The following is a 21,837-nucleotide window of genomic DNA, read 5'->3' on the forward strand; positions in this document are numbered from 1 at the left end:
GTGTGAGCTGCAGCCTCATCAGTCCTGAGTTTGACTGCGCTGACTGCATGGTAACTGCAGGCGGGGACCTGGCTGAAGGAGGCAGGTCACTGAGGGCCAGCCCTGGAAGCCAGTGTTTTCCTGAGGCCCATTCTTTCACCCTCTGCTTCCTGACCACTTGTCCTGAGCTGCTTCCAGCATGTCCTCTTGCCATGATGTGCTGCTTCACCTTGGGCCCAAAGCAATGGAGTTGGCCCATCATGGACTAAATCTCTGAAAGCATGAGCCCAAACCCACTCTCCTTCTCTAAGTTAATCTCATCAGTCATTTCAACAACTCAAGGCACCCAGGGACAGTCTGGCTTAGGTATGGTTCAGTTCAAGGCTCAAGCCATGTGCCTTGGACTTGAGTTTCCCCCTGCTCTCTCTCAGCTTAGGTTTCTCACATGTTGGCTGTGGTCTCCATCATCATGTCATTACTCCCAGGGAGTTTAATTTATGTGCCGGCAGCTGGCTCAAGCACTGTGAATCCAGTGAATTCTACCCCCACCATATGACTGAAAATGGGAGAAGGATATTATTCCAAAGGAAATTTCTGGAATTGTTATAAAGAGTAAATTGATACTGAGTGACTGACCAAATATACAAACGAAAGAGGCAAATGGCCCATGTAAGGAGCAGAGTAATTAAGAAGGAGGACTCTAAATCACACTGGAACTAAATTGTAAAGTAGGAAATGCTTCAACCTCTGCACCTTCTGTTCTCCTGAGCTGAAGGGAATAGTGGTGCTAAGAGCCTGAAGTCAGTGGAGAATTTGGTGGCATGGTCCCCATTGAGACCTAGCACAGACAGGGAGTACAGTTGCAGTTCATAAAAGTGAACTGTACTATTATTAGTTTTCCACCTCCTCCCTTCTTTGTAGCATGAATTCTTCCCTTTATTGCTTTCAATGATAATTCACATTCAACTATTGAATGTTAATTTTCTTCACCATTGTTCATATGTCAAAAACTCCTGCTGTCACATCATTTTGAGTTCTCCTTATCTTGTCCTGCTTTCCTTGGGCTGTTCCACCTCCTTTCCCAGAGGCTGTCTGTCCAGCCAAGGTGTGTGGCTGTATCTTTTGGCCACGTCTGCTTACGCTCGTGTTACGAGAGCATTTGGCTCTGCTGGGATCTACTATGTGTCAATCTCCAAACTGCTAGGCTTGCAGTAAAGAAAAATAGAAAAATGAAAGCTTGGGACGCCCGTGAAAGCTCCTTTCAGAAGCAGCAGCCACTTGCTCTGCTCACATTTCAGCAGCTGAAGCAAACCAGGTGGTTAGGGCTGACATCCTAAGCAGGGTTACATATCCCTCCTCCAGGGAAGGCAATGTTTTGACAAAGTTAATAATGCAACCTCATGCCTCATTTGGGGGATTTAAAACAAGTCTCCTTTCTCTTTTGTTTCAGGCAGAAACTCTAAACAATAAAGAATCGAATGGTTTAGATACTGGGTGTCCCCCAAATCTCATGTGTGAGACAACGTATGAAGGTTCCAAGGAGAAATTATCAGGTTTTGAGACCCTGAGCCGGGTCAGCAAATCAATCCCCTGATGGGGTTAACTCAGTGGTAACTGAAGGTGGGTAGGGTATGGCTGGAGGAAGTGGGTCTTTGGGCCCCTTTGTGGTATATATTTTGTATCTGGCAAGTAGACTCTCTTCCTCTGCTATCTGATCGTCATGTGAGCTGCTTCGCTTCACCACATTCTTCTGCCATCATTTCAGCCTCACCTCAAGCCCTAAGCCATGGAGACAGCTGTCTATGGATGGAGACCTCTGAAACTGTGAGTCCCCAAATAAACTTTTCCTCCCCTAAAATTGTTCTGGCTGTTCTTTGAGACATTGCAATGAAAAAGCTGACTAAACCACAGATATGCAATCTGTTTTCCTCATTATATCTTCTTTACTGAGATTCAAGTCATGCCTGTGTGAATGATAAGTACAATTAGAAATGCCAAGGAGTCACCTGAGTTTTATTTACTTACGTGTGTGAATAAATATGTATGTGTCTAACATGGCATCCTATGGCTGATCCTATTTAGTATGCCCCTTCTCTTTGATGGTGGTTCTCAAACTATAGACCCCAAAGTCTTTATTGAGTTCCATGAGATCAAAACTACTTTCCCAATAACCCCAAGACACGATTTACTATTTCACTGTATTAACATACACCAATGTTATAAAAGTAACAGCAGGTTAAACCCCAGATGATTTATCCCCAGCCAAGGCAGAAGAACCCAGATGCACTACAGTCCTAGTCTGGATTTTCTGAAAGAGAAACATTCTTCATTGCCCTGGGGATTTAAAAAATCCAGTTTTATCCTAACCTGCCTATCAAGAGGCAGTAAATATCATTGACTTTGTTGCATTTTTATTTTGCGTGATTGTTATGGTTTGGATGTGAGGTGCTCCCAAAAGCTCACGTGTGAGTAATGCAAGAAGGTTCAGAGAAGAAATGATTGGGTTGTGAGATTCTTAACCCAATCAGTGAATTAATCCTCTGATAGGGATTAACTGAGTGGTAACTGGAGTGGTGGGGTGTGGTTGAGGTGGACAGTGGGGGTGTGGCTATGGGTATATATTTATATCTGACAAGTAGAGATCTCTCTCTGCTTTGTGATCACCCTTTGATCTGGTTCCCTCTGCCAGACTCTTCTGCCATGATGTTCTGCCTCACCTTGAGCCCCCTGGAGAAATGGAGCCAGCCTATATGGACTAAGACTCTGAAACCCTGAGCCCTCAAATAAACCTTTCCTCCTTTACAATTGTTCTGGTCAGATCCTTTACTGACAGCAGCAAAAAAGCTAAGACAGTGATGGAATGAGAGCAAGCCATACCCAACTGAGCTGTGAATGGAAACTAGCTCCTTTTTCTATTAATGGAATTTCATTTTTATTTGAAAAAAAAAGACTGTGAGAAAAACAGGTGTTATTGGGACTTGTAGATTTGTTAGACATTTTCTCAAAAAAGAATGTGGCTGTAATGTTGAAAACAAACAAAAACTATGATGTTGGTTTTTAATGACAAATTTAAGATTGTAGGTGAAAGATCAGGGCTCAGAAGTTTTCTTTGGACTGCCATAAGCTCTCCTATATTTCAAGACTTACCTGATGAATTTAGTAGTGCTAAAGATGAAGAGATTTTGGCTACTGTGTAATAAACTGTGCCAAAATTGAAGATATCTTTTCAACTTTGTCAGCCAGGATTCTCCAAGTGATCCATGCATGGTGGAGTCTGTGAGACCCGGATGCCTGCTTTACTCAAACTGCAAACTGAAATAATGGGATTGTTGGTGTAATAGTAGTAAATAGAAGTAAAAGATGAGTGCTCTCGGGTTCCACATGATAAGTGATAGTTATGAAGCTACAGTTGTTGAATTTTGTCTGTATTTAGAAATAATACCCCACATTATCTGAAAGGATTATTAAATTTTCTCACTTTTCTAACTATCTCCATCCATTCATCCTTTCTTTCTTTCCCTCTTTCTCTCTCTCCCTTTTTCTCTTCCCTTCTCTCTTTCTTCTTTTTCTCCATTTCCCCATTTCTTTTGTTTTGATTACCCAGTAGAATTTTTTCTCCAAGATATACACAAAGATGAACTGGGAATGAATTATAAGAAATAAGAAAGTACTTATGTAGGTGGTTTTGACATCAAATTATGGTGTAAACTCTAAGAAGAAAATGGAGTACAAATATCTTGATGAGTGACAACAATATTGTTTTTCTTTATGATATTTTGATTTTTTTTCATTTCTATTCTTATTCAATTTTTATGTGACAAGTAGCAAAAGCTAAAAAATCAAAGACTTAAAGAAAAGATAGAGCAATAGCTCATAAACTTGGAGAAAGATCTTAATTACTAAGCTTTAGGAAAACTTGAACGAGACCCCATGGGAACTATTCTTGAGTCTCAGTCTTCTAAAGTCTACCCCTGGCCTACTTTTACCCAACTATGTGCAGCTCTGAGTTTTGACTTGGATTTTCTGATAGAGAAATTTGTTGGTCAATCTAGGGTCATGAATGCCTGGTGGAGATGGTGGAAGAGGATACTTCCTAGGTGATGGTCCTGGATTCCGGCACCCAGGAATGGAGTGCACTGATCAGAGTGAGGAACCCCACCATGAAAATCCTCATTTCACATCCACACTTCATTCATTCACTTCAGACCTTAAGAAAGTTACTTAATTCATGTGTTTTTACAAAAGGTTTGGGTAATACAATATAATAATAATATCAGGGCTGGGGATGTGGCTCAAGCGGTAGCTCGCTCTCCTGGCATGCGTGCGGCCTGGGTTCGATCCTCAGCACCACATACAAACAAAGATGTTGTGTCCGCCAATAACTAAAAAATAAATATTAAAAAATTCTCTCTCTCTCTCTGTCTGTCTGTCTCAAAAAAAAAGTATATAATAATAATATCAAACTTGGTCAAGTTGTTAAGAGGAGCACGTAAACTGACATTTTTAAATCTTTGTTTACCAATCTTTTTTTACAGCACTGGCTTGGTTCCTGCAGTGTTGCCATCTTGGGACACAGGGCTTCTGTAACTACTTGTGTAAGAACACACTACTAACAGGCTATGGTGGTGTAGCCTGGTGTCCCAGCTACTCCACAGGCTAAGGCAGGAGGATTCTTGAGGTTTTAATTTTTGAGACAGGATCTTGCTAAGTTGCTTAGGGCCTCGCTAAGTTGCAGAGACTAGCTTTGAACTTATGATGTTCTTGTTGTAGCCTCCAGAATTGTTGGGATCACAGGCATGCACCACCATACTCGGCTATAAATCAAATATTCATGTACCATGTACATGTTTATATCAATGCATTATGGTCTGTTTTACATAATTGTTACTATTTTTAAATAAAGAATAGCTGAGAGGTAAGCAGCTACACCAGTGTGTATCTATTACACTCTTATTCCACATATCACTATTAACTTATGTAATTAATTGTTTTATTTTGCATATTAAAATAATGGTAAAGTTGAAAGAAATTTCTATAATGGAAAATCACTAAGTAATGGAATTATGGACCTGATACATAATTGGGAATTTCAAAGACTATTGAAGACTCCCAATAGTTGGCAAGATACTAAATGGGATTTAGACTTTGAAATTTGAAATTATGATTATAAAAATTCAATACAAGAAGGGGCGCTAGGTACTGCTTGGTTATTCCCCTCACTTATGACTGAGGATGTCAAGTTTGAGCAACCACTGTGAGACTCCACAACTGAGTATGAGAGTCAGGACTAAAGGGGCATTCCAACTTCCGGTCCAAAAATTAATGTGTTTCCAATAAAAATTGTGCCTTCCTTAAAGTCTTTTTTGTGCCATGCTGCTCACTACTTTCAAGTTCCTCAAATACTTGGTGTTTGGACTCTAATATCAGCACAGTGACTCTGTCTGCCCAGCACTGGCTTTGTTCCTGCAGTGTAGACCTCTTTGGACAGAGGGTTTCTAGAACTATAGGAACACACTACTAACAGGCCATGGTGGTGTAGCCTGGTGTCCTAGCTACTCCAGAGGCTAAGGCAGGAGAATTCCTGAGTCCAGGAGTTCAGGGTCAGAGTAAAAGCTACTACTGGTGACTAAAATCCTTAAAATCATTAGCTTATTAAATTAGTTTGTTGGAGGTCAAGATGGGAGTCCCTTAGGCTTGGCTATCAGCATCTAACATACCATTCACCCATTCTATCAATATTCAGTAATATTCATTGGACGGAATTGTACAAAAGTGAGTTGAATTGAATTGAAAGAGCTACTCACACTAGTAATCACACCAGTGGTTACTATATGAGGCCACTAGGAGGAGATGCAATTCAGAACATTGAATTATTGCTGGCAAGTCACAAATGACAAATGTTCTCCACCCTGAGTCCTATTCAGCTTTGATTAGATCATTAAATTTCTTCTAGACCTTCCAGAAGAAGAAGAGAAGAGGCTATTATCATTTTTTTTTTGTTTTCAAAGTTAGGTAAAAAGACCATGAAAGCCTTATTTTGAATATAAACATATTAGTGTTCACTCACATTTTAGGGGAAAAATAGTCTGGGAAAGACCTTGAGACTCTCCCTGCCATCCAAGAATACAGCTATCTCTCTGCAGTATTCTTCAGGAATGGGAAAAACCCATGTGGGTCTGAATTCCCCATAAACAAAGAACCAAGCAAAACCCCGCTGCTTATTAATCTTAAAATGATATACACAACACAGATGGTGGTAATGGAAGATGCAGCTAAATGCTCCTCTATTATCGAGAAGTTTTAAACTATGTAATTGCTGTACTATTTCATCTCATCCACTCTGTCGTTCAATAACATATCTAAGACAAACAAAGAAATGTCTGTGATAAATTACTACAAGAGCATACTTGGTTTTCTCAGGCATAAATCTGATCAGAAGGGAACTTTAATGATCTGACTCTGCCTCTCCAGTGGTACATGGAAGCATTAGATCAACAAAGCCAGCTGTTTTGAAGTTCCATTAGGAGCCAGCATTAAAGTGAAAGTAAATATTAAGTCTGAACCTAATTCTATTTTATAAATATTGTTGCTAATTTTAAAAAATACATTTCTTGATTATCTTTTTAATTTTAACTTCTTCAACTTGATTGTAAAATATTTTTCCTTCTCATTTTGATTGTCAAATAATGTGTTCATCCCTGGAAATAAGATTTCTTGAACTGTCCCCACTACTCCACCCACATGACATTATCTAGAACAAGCGATACAGTGGAATCACAGAGGGCTTTTGTAATTGACCTCAGTGTCTGTGAAACTTCACTTCCATGTGGAGTTTTGCTTTTTCAGTAGAAACCACAGAACTGGATGGTATGAAAGATTCAGGCAAAACAGATTTATCATCGTACTAGATCAAATTTCAAAACCATAAATAGCAGATTTTCGCAAACATCAGCCAACACACAATAATTCATCATATTTAGGGTATAATAATTTCACTTTTTTCTAATGCAAGTTATACAAACTGATTCATGAAACATTTTCATTATTAGAATTCTGAGTATGTTCAACAACAATGAAGAGGATGGGGATGGTGCAGACAGTTATTTAGCACCCACTATTTGCCATGCTCATCATTTTCCTGATCTACACTTCAGAAAGATCAATACCATCAGTGGATTTCCTGAGAAAGGAAGAATAACATATATACTTTACTATGTGGAATATTTAATATACATGTACTTAAGCATATAAAATATAAACTTAAATATATGGAAAAATATACTTAAATATATAGAATTTATAATACACCTAAATATATGTAATATTTAAATCTATATATTCTTAAATATATGCAATAGTTAATATACTTAAATAGTGTAATCTGTAAATATAAGTGGTTAAATATTATAGACATAGTTTTGAAATTTATTTATCATATAAGTATAGCAAATCTACGTAAGTGTTACATACATGTTGCTAAATGTATACATCTCTGCATTCTACATGTGGACTGGAGGAGAGGGCAGAGCAGGCCCAGTCAAGACATCCTCTGAATATCCTTGGAAGTCACAAGGATGTCTTCTGACTCCAGGGGGTACAGAGTTCTAAGTAGTCCGTCCTTTTGGAATTCCCTGGAGGTGATGGGGTTCATATGCCCTTGAAGGACTGTCTTTAAGCAAAGCAATTGGCCATCTCATTGTTTCTGGTCCACATCTATTTTAACTCAGCACATTTTAAAATCAGCAGTTATGGAGAAGGAAATCTGTATTGTTCCATCAGCTCCACTCACTATTCTTTTCTCAAACAACAGAGGCTTTATTAAAAGCAAGCTTGTATGTGGCCATTTTTTTGAGTTTTTTATTTTATTACCAGTAAAAAGAACAAAACACCAGACAAGACTATTGTCTGACCCATCTGGTGGTGTATTTCCTCCCCACAAGCCTTGAACAACACACACAATATTTCAACGGTAAATGTTGTTTAGTTTTTAAAACAATTGCCTATCAAAGCATCCAGGTCCCATTGATAATGGAGCAGAGCCTTTCCTGCAATTGTGAGCCAAGAAATGCTGGCCCCTTGGCAAGTCTCATGTGTCCTGTGGCTTGCAATCTCCCTCCCTCCTTGCTGGAATGTGTTATTTTTAAGAAGCTAGGCTAACAGGAAAAGAAAGTTGTTACTTCTTTTCATGTGACACAGGCTGGTCAGGGATGGCAGCAGGGAAAGAAGTCTGTGTTTTCGGAATTGGGGTCCATGACATCTTCAAGCCACTTACCAGGTAGCAAGCTGCCGCTCTGAGGGTGCGCTCCAGGGCCAAACACAGTTCTGGATCAATGGCACGTTCTACCCTCCATGGCCCAGTACCTCTTGCGGGTTTGTACAGAGGAGAGTCCAAGACACCTGCTGGACTCAAGGTGCAGAGACCTTCATTGTCCTGTGCTCACCCGGATTAAAGAACGAGCTTCATTTTGCAGAGCTTGAAATCACTTGAAAGTGTTACATACAACCACAGAAACAGACACCTTTTATCTCATGTGCATAACTGAATGTTGAGCTAATATTCAGGGAACTATTTTATCAATCTCTGTAAATGGATTGTGTACTTTGTAGAAGAAACACTTTCTTTCAGTCTTTGTAGGAAGCAGTATTTTAGATGCAACCTACCACATCCACATATAAGAAGAGGAACCTATTTTCTGACTTAAGTTTCATGTTTTGTCTCCTAGGAGAGTTTGCTATAAAGAAACAGATATGTTTTAAGAGGAAAAATCTGATCAGGGGTGTGTTGAGTGGGAAAGGTGCTTGTCCTTGATGTTCGAGACAAAGCCTGCTCCTGTTGGAGCCCTTGCTCCTGCCTCATTTCTCCGTGGATGCTCTCCTAATCCCTGCATCAGGTCTCCTTCAAATGCAACCTCTGCATGATTCCAAAAGAGCAGGCTCCACCCTGGTGGGCTCCACTGTCTTCCCCGCCTCCTATTTTCATAGGCCTTAACATCACGGAACATCTATACATTCACTTCTTTATTAAAAAATTTCTCCTGGTGATGTGTGAGCAGGAATGTGAGCAGAGATGCTCCCTGTGACACCCTGACCACTAGGACAGAGAGGGGCTGTGGCAGGTGAGACTCCCAATAAGGGAAGGTAGAATGGCTACGGCAGTTAATTTCTAGAGACTCCTTTGTAATGCTTTCATTAATGCATCACAGTTACACAGAACAGCTGGGCTCATTTTGACACACTCTTACAGGCCAGAAACTTAATTTGGTCCATTTCAGCCCCCAGTGCCCTGCCATTTCCCTCCCCTCCTCCTCCTCTATTCTCCTTCCTTTACTGGTCTTTCTTTCACTCCGGTTTTAGTTCATTTTTGATTGGACCTTCACAGACATACGTGAAGGGGGAATTCCTTTTGGCATATTTACAAGCACACGTAGCATAATTTTGTCAAATCCCTGTCACATTTCCTCCCCTTTCCTGTCCCCCTTGCTCTCTTGCTCTCCCCCTTGTACTCCACTGATTTTCCCTTTATCATTATGACATCTGACCCCTCCCTAGCATTTTCCCCCTTATTGTGCTCTAGTTTCCACGTATATGAGAAAACAGTCAACCCTTGATTTTCTGAGCTGATTTACTTTACTTCACAATGTTTTCCAGTTCCATCCATTTACCAACAAATGTTGGAAAGTTTGTTCTTCTTTATGGCTAAGTAAAACTCCATAGTGTATATATACACATGTGTTTTATCAATTCATCTTTTGACAGGTGCCTGGGCTGTTTTCATAACTTGATTACTGTTGTGCTGCTATAAATATTGATGTAGCTGTATTTCTATATGATGCTGATTTTAATTCTTTTGATAAATACCATGCAGTGGGATAGCTGGGTTATGTGATGGTTCATTCCTTGTTTTTGGAGGAACCTCCATACTGCTTTCCTGGATGGTTGTACAACTCTGCAGTCCCACCAACAACTTGTGAGTGTACCTTTCCTTCCACATCTTCACCAGCATTTATCACTGTTTGTATTCTTGATCATTGCCATTCTGATTGGAGTAAGATAAATCTTAGTGTGTGATCCTGATTTGCATTTCCCTAGTTGCTAGAAATGTTGGAGATTTTTTCATATATTAATTGGCCATGTGTGTTTCTTATTTTAAGGAATGTCTGTGTAGTTCTTTCACCCTTTACTAGTTGGCTTGTTTGATATTTTGGTGTTAAGCTTTTCTAGTCCTTTATGTATTCTGCGTATGAATCCCCTGTCAGAAGATAGCTGACAAAGACTTTCTCCCACTCTGCAGGATCTTTCTTCACATGCTTGGTCATTTTCTTTGCTGTGCAGAAGCTTTCTGTTTATTCTAGGTTTTATTTCTTGAGTTTTGGGGGCTCTTGATAAAGAAGTTGGTGCCTGCACCAATATGTTGGAGTGTTGACCCTGTTTTCTTCTAACAGTTGGAAATCTTACGGTCTAATTCCTAAGCCTTTGATTCACTTTGACTCGACTTTTGTTCAGGGTGAGAGATAGGGTCTAGTTTCATTCTCTACATACGGCTAACCAGTTTCCCCTCCACCACTTGTTTAAGAGGCTATCTGTTCTCCAATATATATTTTTGGCACTTTTGTCAAATATGACATGACTCTAAGTATGTGGGTTTGTCTCTGTGTCTTCTATCCTGATCCACTGACCTTCATGTCTTATGTATGCCAATGCCATGCTGTTTTTGTTACTATAGCTCTGAAGCTTGAGACCAAATATTGTAATGCCTCCAGTATTGCTCTTCTTCTTTAGGATTGCTTCAGTGATTCAAGTTTCATTCTTTCAAATAGTACTCCTTTTTCTAGTTTTATTGGTATTTTAATAGGGATTACATTGAATCTGTATAGAGCTTTTGATATTATGCCCATTCTGACTATTAACTCTTCCTATGCATGTGAGGTCTTTAAATCTTTTAAGGTGATCTTCATTTTTCTTTCAGTGATCTATAATTTTTAGTGTAGAGATCTTTCATCTCCTTGGTTAGATTAATCCCCAAATACTTCATTTTTTGAGATTATTGTAAATGGGGCCATTTTCCTAGTTTGATTCTCAGTAGGATCACTGTTGGAGAGTAGGAAAGCAATTGATTTATAAATGTTGACCTTAGATCCTGCTACTCTGCTGAATTCAGATAAGCTACTTATCAACTCTATAAGTCTCTTATGGGGTTTTTTGGTGGTCTAGACACAGGATCATGTCTTCAGTAAACAGACAATTTGACTTCTTTTCCTTTTTGTATCCCTTTATTTTCCTTTTGTTTCTTGATTGCTCTGGCTAGAGTTTCAAGAATTATATTGAATAGGTGAGAGTGGACATCCTTGTCTTGTTCCTGATTTTAGAGGAAATATTTTCAGTTTTTCTCTGCTTAGCCTGATGATAGCTTTGAGTGTGTGATATATAGCCTTCATAATGTTTGGGTAACTTCCTTCTCTCCCTAGCTTCTCCAGCATTTTTAACATGAATGGATGCTGGATTTTATCAAGGCTTTTCTGTACCTATTGAGATGATCATGATTCTCTCCCTTATTTCCATTGAAGTGGTAAATTACATATATTAATTTGCATGTGTTGTTTCAATATTGGTATACCTGGGACGAAACCCACTTGATTATGGTGTATTATCTTCTTTATGAGTTTTTAAATGCAGTTTGCTTATTAAGAACTTCGGCATGTATATTCATCAAAGTTATTGTTCTGTAGTCTTTCTTTCCTTTCATGTGTCTTTGTCTGGTTTTAATATCAGGGTGTTACTGTTTAGGTATTAGGTGTCCCACAAAAGCTCAGGTGTGAGAAAACACAAAAAGGTTTAGAGGTGAAATGATTGGGTTATCAAAGCTCTAATCCACTCAGGGCATTATCACTTGATAGAGATTACTTAAAAGGTAACCAAAGGCAAGTAGGCTGTGGCTGGAGGAGGTTGGTGCCTGAAGAAAGGCCTTTGGTATTGCCGCAGTCCTGCTGCAGCAAAATAACCGGGGGGTGATGAGCAACTTGTGTACATGGATACAGCAGGAGTGGGAGCCGTTTATTGTAGGACAGGAGGGGTATATATACATTCCACACAGCTTATCTTAATTAACATAAACTAGATACAGCAGTCAACCAATAAGGAATCTCCACACTTAATGGCTCACTTTTGTTACTTCACAAACCACTCCCTCTGGCAAAATGCCAGGTGCCATCCTGACTTGTTTACAGACCCTAACATGGTATAATATTTTCTATCTGGTAAGTGGAGTCTCTCTCTACTTTCTAATCATCTGATTATCACATCTTGAGCTGCTTCCCTCCATCACAATCCTCCACCCTGATGTCCAGCCTCACCTCAAGCAACAAGGAATGAAGTGGGCCATTTAAGAACTGAGACCTCTGAATCCATGAGCACACGGATGAACTTTTCCTCCTCTAATTGTTATTGTCACATCTTTTGGTCATAGCAGCAAAAAGGCTGACCAAAACACAGGGTATACCGGCTCCATAGAATGTATTTAGGAGTCTCCTCCCTCTCAATGCCATGGAGTACTCAGAGGAAAACTGATGTTAGTATCTCTTTAAAGGTCTGGTAGAATTCAGATGAGAATTCATCTGGTCTTGGGCTTTTCTTTGTTGGAAGGCTTTTGATTACTATTTCAACCTCATTACTTAGGTTTTCTGTGTTTGGGTGGTTCAGTCTGGGCAGGTCATATGTGTTTAGAAATTTGTCACTGTCACCAAGATTTTCCAGTTATTTGAGTTTAAGTTTTCAAAATATTTTTTGATGTTCCTCTGTATTTCAGAAGTGTTTGTGGTGATATTTCCTTTTCCATATCTAATTTTGTTTGTTTGGGCTTCTATCTCTTTCTTTTGGTTAGTTTAATTAAGGTTTTATTAATCTTATTTACAGACAAAAAACCCTCTTTGTTGTATTGATCCTGTGTATTTATTTTTTATTCTAAATTTCATTAATTTTGACTCTGATCTTTATTAATTTCTTGTCTTCTACTAAATTTGGAATGAGTGTTTTAAGGTTTGAGGTGGAGCATTAGATGATTCATCTGTTATCTATTTTGTTTTTGATGTGGACACTCAATGGTATATGTTTTCTTCTTAGAACTAAATTCATACTATCCCAGAGATTTTGAAGTGTTGTATCTCTGTTCTCATTTGTTTCTAAGAATTTCTTAACTTCTTCACTCATGTCTTGTATGACCCATTCCTTATTTAAAAGTGTTTTGTTCAGTCTCCATGTGTTTATGTGGTTTCTATTACTGTTTCTTGCAGTTGATTTCTAATTTCTATCCATTATGATGTGACAGCATGCATCAGATTATATTAAGTTTGTTTTTATCTGCTAATACTAAGACTGTCACCTAGAATACATTCTATTTTGGAAAATATTCCTGGCTTGCTGAGAAGAAAGTAAATTCGGGTGTTTGGCAGGGAAATATTCTGTATATGTCTATTAAATCCATTTTGATTTATAGTATTATGTAGGTCAGAAATATCTATCGTCATTTATTTTGTTTGAAGGACCTTATTGGTGATCATCCACTATTATAGTACTGGGATCTATCTTTCATTTGATATCAAGTATTTTTAATTTAATTGCATATGTGATATTCAGGGTATATAAACTCACTATTATTATATCTTCTTGTTGGATTGTTCCCTATATCAGTACATGGTGGCCTTCTTTGTCGCTTCTGATTAATTTTTGTCTGAAATCTTCTTTGTTAGATATGAAGGTAGCTACTCCTGCTTGTTTTCAAGCTTAATTTACATAGAATTTTTTATCCTTTTATTTTTAGCCTGTGGATATCTTTCACACAACCTATAGTTGAACCTTGTTTTGTAATCCATTCTGCCAATCTATGTGTTTTATTGGGGAATTGAGACTATTTACATTTAGTGTTATTACAGATAGATGCTTGTTAATTCCTGCCATTTTTGGTTTGTTTGCTATAATTAATTCAGGCTTGATTTTCATTCAGGTAGTTTCTCTTTTCATATACTTCATCTATTTGACAGCTTTGGGGTTTATTTTTGAGTTTTTCTTTGTGCAATATATTTTTAAGTTCTCTTTCAAGAGGCTTAGTGATCATGAATTATTTTAGTTTATTCTGATGAATTTTTATTTGTCCATCAATAATCTCATTAATGGTCTTTCTTTGGAATTTCATTCATTTCTATGTCTGTTGATTCATTTGTTGGGGGATTGGGAATTTTAGGGGGAGATTTGTGTGTCTGTTTTCTCAGGTCTTGAATTTATCCATCAGTTGATTCATAATCCTTTTCCTCTTTTATATGCATGTCCTTTTAAGTGAAATCAATCTTTTTTATTTTTTCTTTTAGGAACCGCTTTCTGCTTTTTCGATATGAGTAGATTTCTAGGAGTGAGTCCTGAGGTCTCTCTAGTTGTTTCTTCTTGGGCTCTGGTTTTGGTTTGAGGTTTTTTCTCTCCTATTCTATGTGTTGAAGTATTATTGAGTCTCAGGTAGGGCTAGTTCATATGTGAAGTGAGATTCACTGTTACTTGGCTCAATTGGGAGTGTTCCTCAGAAGCAGGATCTCTACTTTACAAACTTGAAGTGTCCCATTTATTTCCAGTCCCTCTTAGAGAAGAGTGGGGGTCCAGAAATAGCAAATAGCAATATTGTTAGTAAATTATGTACAGCCTTAAAATAAAAGTCCAGTGTTTACTTTGACCTCTATAATACTAATTACCACCTACATAGGAAAGACAGGGTTAGTGCTTAACAGGAGCACCAACAATAGACTCCTGTAAATTAGATCAGACATTAAACCAGGAAGTGTCTACTATATCATCCACTGAATTAATAATCACAACATGAATGGGATAGGTCAAAAATAAACTATATAATCCCACAAGATAGTGGAATTACAGTTTCTTAAGTGAAGAGAAAATAGGAAGGCAAGAAAATGTTTGAAATAGTTAAAAAGCGTACAGAAGAGAAGCAGGAAATAGGTAGGAGATGATGACTACAAAGGGGTAGAAGAAAATAATTAGAAGTAATAGAATAATAAAAAAGTGGAAATGGGAACAAGAAAATTTGTCAAGTAGTGGTGAAAGAAAGTGAAGAAAGAAAAATAATAAAGTCAAAAACCAAATATGAACAAACAAATATAAGATCAAAGCAACTCAAACTCACATAATTTTACTCCACCAAAGTCAAAAACAAAACTAAATAATAAATGGGTGAAGAAAGCAATTAAAATGAAACCATAACTGAAAATATACATATATATGTATATGATATTCATATATACTTATGTATTATATTTTATGTATCATATATATTGTATATATTTATACACCCAGAGAGAGAATGGGAAAAAGCAAAATATGAAATAAATTTCAAAAATTAAACTTAACTTTTAAATATAGTAGATTTTTTTCTAAATTGGGGACAAGATAAAAAGGAATGAAAGTAAAAACTATGAAAGAGAAAGTGCTTGCTTCCTCTGTGGGGATCAAAACTGTTGGCAAGAGGGATTTTCATTGCTTATGCTATTGAGCCAGTTTTTGTGTTTATTTTATGAAGTCTCGGTAACCCTGGGGTCATGGGCTGGGGCTGTTGGGTCCAATGTGTTTGTGTTTCCCACCAAGTTGCCAGGGTCCAAAGCTGATTGCAGTAGTCTTAGCTTCCCATCTCCCAGTACAGGGTGGGATAGACTTGTGAATGATGTACTTCAAAGCAGGGCTGGTGCATAGTTCTGAATTGGAGGTTCCAATAGTTGAGTTTTCATCTTGGTCACCTCGGACCTCCACTAGTGGGTTCTGAGGTTGGATCCACACCCCTGCTGCTGGGGAGATGCTGATCTCTGCTGGACATCTGGGTCTTAGGTCCCTCCATAAATCCCACCTTGAGGATTCAGAGTCTAGCCTTCCACAGGTCTCACCTTCACTCCTGTGGATGGGATTCAGCCTAGATCACCATGGAGTGCAGATGCTCCTGTCTCACTGGTTATTGGTGTCTTCTCAGTAGCTCTTCTGTGGTGCCATCAGCAAAGGGAATTCTTTCCTCATATCCCAAGCCTGGATGCTGAGGGCACAGTCCTTTCTGCACCCGCTTCAGCCCTGGTCCAGGCACACTCTGGACCCCACAATAGATAACTTACTAAGCCCAGTGGCAAATTCCTTTATGAGTTCCTGGTCTCCTGCTTTGCTCTCTACCTTGTGGCACTTATAAATTGTTCCCCACCAGAGTCCCAGGTCCCTCTGGCTTATCTGCCCAGAGGCTGAGCAATTTGGGTTGCTTTTCACTCTTTAACTTCCCCACCCCACCTCTGGTCATTAAGCTCAGCTCTGTCTCCATTCCCCAGGTTCCCCCAGGTCACACCTCGCTGTGCCCTCTGCCTGTGTCCCTCCCCTCAGCAGTCCAGCTGGTGCATCCCTCATGGATTATCTCTCATATCACGTTCAAGGTTTCCCATTTTCTTGGTGCTGTGGTTCCTTTTACTGTCCAGGAATGAAGCTGCAGGAGTCCCTCAGTGGCTCACCTTGCTGAAGAGCAGTCTTCCTCTTTCCAACCTTCTGGGAAAGATGCCGTTCCTCTAACCCACCATCTTCTCCCTCTCTAGGCATTCTTTATTAAACTTCCATGGTGTGCGCTTGATTCCAGCTGTTCTTCTTAGGCACCTACCGGTTTGAATTAATTGAAACCAAAGCAGTATGTTTTAATTTATATGTAAGTTATCACCCGGATATTATAGATCCACAAAAATCGTAGGAGGATATGCTTATGTGGGCAGATACCCATGGAAGCAACCAAATATTAAATGCAGAAAAAGGAGCTGTGATGAAATTTATTTATTATTATTATTATTATTCCTCTCATCTACCATTTAGCAGACTGCATTACCATTTTCCCTGGTAATTTAACATTAAGCCACGTGAGGAGATGGTGCTACCATCTGCATCTGCATATTGAACCCCACAAATTTTACTAATATTTATATTTTGTCTGTGTGAACCAATGCCTCCAGTGTCTATCCCAGATTTTTATGTCCATTTGTGGCAGTATTTTTAAATTATTCTGTGAGCAGTCAGTCATCAATGCTAGTGAATTCCAAGTCGATTGGCATTTAGAACTGGTCTCATACAGCTCTCTTCAGCCAACCTGTAATGCTTTTAGAGTATCTTAAAAAATAAAAGAAAGAGATGTAGAAATGATAAATAAGTATCAGAGGGGCATTTTTTTTTCAAAATCATATTCCTAATGAATTTTAAGCCTTCAGTCTGGGTTTATAAGTCTAGGGAAAAGAGAGATCTGGAAATTATGCTTGGCATATTTTACTTATTTCTGTATACACTCTGGTTGTACCTTGCTTGATTCTTGTCCCTCTGTCCTTCTCTGACTGAAAGTGAGGCAGAGAAGAGAAGGCAGTGTGACACACAGAGAAGGCAGGAAGTTTACTGTAATTCTATTCTCCTCACCACACTTTCTTTGCTCTAGATTAGAGACTTTGGCAATTTGCAGAAGCCTTCCTCAAATCGGCCATATTGCAGAGGTTCACCTTGAACCCCTTTCTCTTCCTTGTCCCACGCATGCTCCATTCACAAAGCTCATTGCTTGTGCTTCCTTTTTATTGGCCAAGTAAGTCCAAGTCTTCCTTTGTTCATTGCTAGGTTTCACTGAAATCATTTCAAACCCAACATTTGCTCTTCTGTATCAAATTCATTTGCATAACACTATTGAATCATTTGTTCTATAAAATCCAAGTCATATGCTTTAATTTCATGCTGTAAATCCTTTATTTTCCCCCGATTCCCTTGGAAAAATGGTTCTTAACTTAAAACCCTTTGATAACTTCTCACTGCGCATGTGTAAAACACCACCCCCTGACCACTTAATTAGCCCCAGAGAAGAAAATCCTTTCTAGATAGCATTCTAATTCTAGTTCAAAGTCTTAATAGGCCCCACAGTGTCCTCACACTCTGGCTTTGCTCACTTCTTCTGTTCAGTGTCTTCACATTGTCCCCTGCCCGGTCTCAATGCTGTACATACCAAAGCATCTGCCAGAAATGCTCCTGTTCATCACCTGGACTAGCAGAGTACACTCTTTGGGGTCAAGAGAAGCATCATCCTCTTACAGCTGTCATGCAGATTCCATGCTTCTGCTCCATACTCTTGGGATTTGTAGTTTTTAAAATAGCTGGGATTGGACATATCATTCAAAATTGTGCTCAGTTCTACTTTTTCCACTCAACTGTAAATTCCATGAAGCAAAGAATTATGCCAAGCAAGGTCACCTCTGTGTCCAAAAATATATGTCAAAATGTCTGATAGTTAAGACTCTTTATTATACAACAAGCAAATGAACAAACATGGTCACCATTACGGCCAAGTTAGTGTCCCCAGGATGCACAGAATCTAGATGTCCCATCCAAAGACCTGAGTTGCCAACAACAAACCTTTCCTCAGTCACTTCCTTTAAGTTCTGTATTTAAAGTGATTTCTTCATCTTAAAATTAAAGCACCTTTCAATAAACAGGTCTAATATAAAACATCTAAAAAAGAAACTAATAAAGCAAACAAGTAAATTGAGAAGGAAAAAAGTATGGAATGAAAATAATCTAAACTATGACATTCAGAAATTCCTTTGAGTTTTAAATCTAAGGAACATCTAAATGAATAAATATTTTATTGCACGGTTCAAAAAGAACATTAGAATTTAGTAATTTTTTAAAAAATGAGATAAAGAAAACAGAAAAAAAACAACTCAGCATATTTCTGACTGGAGAGAGAAAAATTAATTGGTAAGTAAATCCAAAGGGCTGAACTAGGACTATTTGTGTACATAGAGATGAAAATGATCAGTGTTCATGTTCCTCATGTCACAACAGAGAACCATCCATGAGAAGGCACACGTGGGTGGCTAGTAGCTGGTGGTGGTGGTGCTGGAGGAGGGGTTAACCAACACCACTGTCCACGTCGGGCCAGGAAGACTGGGGTGCACACTGCAGCTCTGATGGACGAAGATGCATTTCCTCCTTTCCTCCTACACAAGACAATAAATGCTGCTATTTAACTTCAGAACTTATCCCTGAAACTTCGATATTGTAGATGGAAAAGAAATTAAGGTAAGAGGAGTGAGGAAAATGTATTGGGGGAAACCATGCCTATTTAGAGAGCTCAGCATGTGGATAATTGGAAGCAGAGAAGGAGATGGTTTCTAGATAGCATTCTAATTCACATGGTTTAATTTCCAACTGATAAAATACAGCATGGCTCTGACCCTGAAACGTTCGGTTTAACAAGCAAAGAGCTTTGGAGGAAAGCAGGGTATTTAAAAGCTCTCACAGGGAGCGAGACCATTAGCTCCGTTCAGTAAAAATTTCAGAGTATTAATTAGCACTTAATTATTTTTATCATTAAACTTCCTGAATGTTCTCAATATGTCTTCTTAACTTAAGCCCTTTGATAACTTCTCATTGCGCATGGTTAAAACACCACCCCCAGATCACTTTTCCTACCTGCCCTGCCCCAGCCAAGGCTTCCTCTTGTCCTCACTGACCTCTAAGTTGGCTCTAGAACATTCAATACACTCCCTGACCAGGGCATCCATTCTATCCTTCCACCTAGAGGCTGCTAGTAGGCCCTGCCCCATTGACTGCCCTGAAATCTTGCACTTGTGTAAAATAGGTGGCCGCTTCTCAAAATGATGTTTCTAAGATGCATAAAAGAAAACTTACAGAACTACAAATGTAGCCAATAATATTAAAGTATCATAAATATTTTAGACAAAACTTGCTTTACAGTAACTTCTTTATCAATTCATTAAAATAACAAGCAGCATATCTAGTAATGCCTATAATGTCAAAGTAGTAATGAATATAACTACATTTTAAGATGTCTAAACAGTATTATATAAAATACAAAGTATTATATAAAATTAAAATATCTCTAAATTCTTTAGATGACAAAATTACAGATACTGGTAGGACTCCTGCCCATTACAAAGATAATTCAAAATTGAAGGAAATACTAAATTGTGGTTAGGAATTATTGAAGGAAATGTTTGAATTTTATTTCAAGTTTAAGTTCATGAGCCCCCTGAATTATAGGGAGGAGCCCAGACCAAAACCCCCTTCTTTACAAAATGCTCTTTCCCAGATATCTGCACTACTCTTGTTCCACTCTTTAATCCTGTCAAGGTCCCCTTCCAAAATCCTTTGCCCTGAGTACTTAGTAACAGAGCAGCCCTTCGTTCATTATTGTATGTCCTCTGCTCTTTTTTCTCTGCACCACTTACTGACTTTCTGTGTCTATACTGTCTCCTGCTAGCATCTAAGATGTGTGAGATGAATGCTTTTCCCCCTCTTTCAATTGCTGCCACATTCCCAGCAAATACAGCAAGGTCTGGTATGACTAAGCTATCAACTGATGTTTGTTCAATTCATTGATGAAAGGAGAATCCCTTAGAATGGGGTAGGAACTGCTTATTTCTGATTATTTTGCTAGTCTCATTCTGTACTGCTTCCTGCCTGACTCATGGCCCTCTATTCTTAAATGCTCTCCTTTTTCAGAAAGAACAAGGTGCCATCCTGCCTCCAGTCCAGCTCTCGGGACTGTCCCCTCCCATCCCTCCCCAGCGCCACCTGTGCTGGTGAACTCCTACCCGCCCTGCAAGGCCCATCATGCCTGTTGAACAGTCTTCCTGGGCCAGCTCTCCCTGACGCATGTTCCTACAGACCCTCTGCTCCCCTACGCTTCACAGGGATAAGTGAATGGTTATTGGCATAAACTTTCCTTCAAAGTTTACTACAACTCCCCAGAAGCTGACACAAGTGCCCAGCCAGCATTTTCAAAACTCATGTGAGCAAATCAGACGGGTCTCAGAGACTGCCCTCTAGAGATCTTTCTAAACTTAGAACTTGGAACACAATCACAAAGTTAGCTGGCCCAGCCCAGGCCATCGCTGCTTGCACCTGTTGTCTTTGAATTAAATTCTAATGAGATGGCAGAGATCACTCATAAATATTTATAAAGACAAGTTTGGCACACACTGGCACCGGGCTACAAATCCTCAGTGATGTTATTCCGCGTTCGGTAGCTTTCCAGTACCGCAGCCCCCAGTTCCACCTGAAGCTCTGCCAAACATTTGATGCCCAGAAGGAGCATTTTCACCTCCAGCTTGATTTTAAAGCCGGAATTTAGAACAGACTTAACATTCTCATATAATTTAATCTTTGGTGCAGTAAGTTTCTACATTTTATCCTAAAACCACTAGTTTTCAGTAAACAAAACGCTGTCTGGGAGATATGGTATATATAAAAGAAAGCACTGTAAAAAAATGGAAGTTCTCTCTTCTTTTTCTTAACCCTATAGTCACGATCAGGGCTGGACACTGAAGGCCACTCAGGAGGGAGGATACTCAGTGCAGACACGTGAGTTAAAGAAGCACTGGTCAACACCAAAACCAAACCAAGCTACAGAATCAGCACCATTGGAGTCTTCAAGAGATAAAGATCAATAAACCAGAAGAGTGACTCCTAAGTGCTGTTCCTGTCAGGACACACCCCCAGGCTCTGCTGCATCAAAATGGGGTTTTATCACCTCCCAGAATACTTCTTTGCTGTCTCCCAGGTATAACGAGGTGTTGGGGAATTTTTACACTCTGCTCCTCTGCTGTTATTAACTCTATCTCAGTGCTATTATTTTGAAGGAGATACTGCAAAATAGCAAGGGATCACATTCTCATTAGCTCCTATAATGCAAGACACTAACATTATAAAAGAAACTTAAGTCCATGGCTGTGAATATTAATGCCAAATCACTATCTGACAGCAGCAAAATAACTGAATTATAGTATCCCTATTCTTAGTTGG

The sequence above is a fragment of the Ictidomys tridecemlineatus genome, unplaced genomic scaffold (genome assembly GCF_052094955.1).
Source record: "Ictidomys tridecemlineatus isolate mIctTri1 unplaced genomic scaffold, mIctTri1.hap1 Scaffold_113, whole genome shotgun sequence".
NCBI lineage: Eukaryota > Metazoa > Chordata > Mammalia > Rodentia > Sciuridae > Ictidomys > Ictidomys tridecemlineatus.